This window comes from Myotis davidii, unplaced genomic scaffold, assembly GCF_000327345.1.
Source record: "Myotis davidii unplaced genomic scaffold, ASM32734v1 scaffold385, whole genome shotgun sequence".
Classification (NCBI taxonomy): Eukaryota; Metazoa; Chordata; class Mammalia; order Chiroptera; family Vespertilionidae; genus Myotis; species Myotis davidii.
The window spans coordinates 335,261-338,425 of record NW_006296096.1 but is presented as its reverse complement, the minus strand read 5'-3'; the positions used below and the strand labels follow the sequence as shown (position 1 = coordinate 338,425).

At 39.0% G+C, this 3,165-nt stretch overlaps 1 long non-coding RNA gene across 1 annotated transcript in view; it reads left to right on the top strand.

Moving 5' to 3' along the window:
* The window catches only part of LOC107184271, a 10,408-nt gene extending 8,262 nt beyond the window's left edge, over positions 1–2,146 (top strand). The window contains exons 4-5 of the long non-coding RNA XR_001515095.1: positions 415–497; positions 2,032–2,146. This is a non-coding gene — a long non-coding RNA (uncharacterized LOC107184271). The remainder of the gene's footprint in view (positions 1–414; positions 498–2,031) is intronic.
* Positions 2,147–3,165: the final 1,019 nt, after the last annotated feature.

The window sequence follows — 3,165 nt, the reverse complement described above, 5'->3', positions numbered from 1 at the left end:
TAACTACGGAATTCTCTCCCTCACTTCCTTCAGGTCTTTGCTGAAATGCCACTTCCTCAGTGAGGCTCCTGATTACCTTATTTGAACTGTAATTTTCACTCCAGAACTCTTGTTTCCCTTTACCTGCATTCTTGTCTCCATGGAAAGAATCACCATCTGTCGCACAATATATGTTTTGCTTATTTATTTGCTCAAGATATGTCTTTCCTCAACTAGAAACTAAGCTATACAAGAGCTAGGATTTGCGTTCTATTCCTGTTGAATTCCTAACAGTAGAACATATTGTAGATTCTCAAGAACATTTGTTGAATGAAAAAGTAAAGAAATCCTAAAATGCACATTGACGGTGTGTCCGAATAAATAAGAATGTGGCCAACCAAGAAAATATGTTAAAATATAAATACGTGTTTCCAGAAAGTCACCCTGAAACATGCTTTTACCTTCACAAGCTCGGACAAATGGATCCCCATCCCGCTCTTTCTCCTGGCTGCAGAATGGTATGCAGCTTGTACTGTTTTTCTTTTGTTTGTTTGTTTTAAAGAGAGAATCTTTTTTTCAACAATATATTTTTATTGATTTCAGAGAGGAAGGGAGAAGCAGAGAGAGATAGAAACATCAATGATGAGAGAGAATCATTAATTGGCTGCCTCCTGCACACTCCATACTGGGGATCCAGCCCACAACCCCGGCATGTGCCCTGGACTGGAATCAAACCCAGGACCCTTCAGCCTGCAGGCCAACCCTCTATTCACTGAGCCAAACCAGCTAGGGCTGTACTGTTTTTTAAAAGTTAATGGCAGGACTACCCAAATATATTTTGTTAATAGATAAAATTGTGATCAGTGTGCAAATTCTCATGATGTTATATGAGAGAAGGCATCAAACTACCTTTGAACATATTTTGCATTTTTCTTGTTTTCCCTTGATGGTTTAGAATAGCAATTTTAAACCTGTGTGCCACAAGAATTTTTTAAAACACGCAAAACCTGACTATTTAGTCAGGAGCACTGACCTCTTTTCCCTTAGTCTGTCAAATAAACAGCCAACACAATAGCTGTCCAGTGCGAATGAATCAAAAGGCTGAAAATCGCTGGCTTAGAATATCTATTACCCTGGAATCAGTTTCAGGAACACAGACAAACAAAGTAAGTCCTCAGTAACCAAACTAATTTTCAAAATCAAAATTTTTTGTGATTCATTGTACTCACACATAAAATTAAAGAGCATGGCCCTGTCTAGGTCACTTAGTTGGTTAAGCATCATCCCAATATGCAAAGCTTGTGGGTTTAATCCCTAGTCAGGGCGCATACAAAAATAAAGCAATGAATGCATAAATAAGTGGAACACATTGGTGTTTCTCTGTCTCTCCCTTCCTCTCTCTCTTCCTAAAATCAATCAATAATTTTTTAAAAAATAAAAGGGCAAAATTCTATGCAGTTGTCTATAATTGTTGATAGAGCTTGAAAACAGAGGTTAGAATGAGGAAATGTAATAGTCTATGTCTGGTTAAGACTGGGAATGTGCACGTGTATGGAGGGTGGGGGAGTAAGGTGTGTGTGTGTGTACTTTGCTGACACTGAGTAATGCTTGGTGGTGATAACATCATCAGTCTAGCAGTTCTCACCAAGGCAAGGTGTTGAGATGTGTTTAATTGTGAGGAGATACACAAATCATTTGTGATTAATACTAAAGTATTTCATTCTTAAGTTGGCTTTAAAAATTTTAGTTCATGTTCAGAGTTATTCCTAGCACATGTGTCTCAGGCTGACATGGGTTCTTATATGCTTTCTTGAGTGGGAGTGGCAGCTAGTTCCCGCGAGAGGATGTGATGGATGTGATTCCTTCAATTGTTTGTGTCTCAGGAAGACTGAGAGTCATTGGGCAGGTCGTTTTTCTAAGGAAAATCCAAAATCCTACCAAACAAAGAAAAAAAGAGCCTTGATGACGTTATCAATAGACAGTTGGCCCATCTTCTTCAAATAATTCTAGAGTGGGACATTTGAAAACCATTCAGCATGAGTTTGCTTTCAGGTGGTCAGAGGCAGGCTGCTTCATGCATGTGCGTTCACAGTGTGACATGTGAATTTATAAAATTCCCAAAGGTGCAATGTTAGGCACTGAGACATTAACATATGAAACTCCACATCCCAAGGTAGGTTGCTTTTGGTTTTCTTTGAAATCTAAGAATTTTCAGAGTAACTGAGAAAAAAGCATTACTCTGTAAGAAGAATTTGGGACTGGCTAGGTTTTGGTAACATCACTGCCCAAAATAGTAAACAATGTGTGGCGTGGTTATTATTTTTCCTTATGTGCTGTTGAAGAAACAAGCTGTTAGGGGATTTTGCATCTTGCATGCAATCTCGTTGCTATAAATTAAAAGAAGAGTGCAGTGTTGCTGTGTTATATATCATAAGCAGCTATTATATATAAATAAATAAATAATGAAGACGTGTATAAATGCAAGACTCTAACACAGATATTGGATAGTAACACTCAAAAGTTCATGTAGTTTTACAGTGGCAGTAGTCCACATCACCTTCCACCTGGGCTTTTGCACTGGGTTCTAACTTGATTTTACCCTCTTCAAATCCACTTCATATACTGTTTTCAGAGTAATCCTCTTGAAGCACAATGCTGTCATTCCTCCCTTCTTTAGAATTCATAAATGCCTACAGGATAAATACCCACAGAATGAAGTGCAAACCTGAATCTAGATTCCCAACCTCTTTTCCCACTAATATTTCCCTTCAGATGCTTTACTTGAAGGTAAACGTCTTTACTTCCCTATTTGTCCCACTATTATGGCTTTGTACACTGCCTGGAATACTTGTTTCCATATCTGAATCTTCCCTAATCCTCAAGCTTTTGCTAGGACAGGTTGTAATGGGGAAGAGGGATAGGCCGAGGTGTAAGACCTATTCCTTGGGTTTATGGGGGAAGGGAATATCTTCAAAGATGCAACCCTTTATTATTTTCATAATGTTCTCTCCGGGGTATTTTCATTGTAACCTTAAAAACTTTCACGACAACATAACACTTTTAAAACAGTTTGAAAGTCCCATGTTTAGCCGAAACCGGTTTTGCTCAGTGGATAGAGCGTCGGCCTGCGGACTGAAGGGTCCCAGGTTCGATTCCGGTCGGGGGCATGTACCTTGGTTGCAGGCA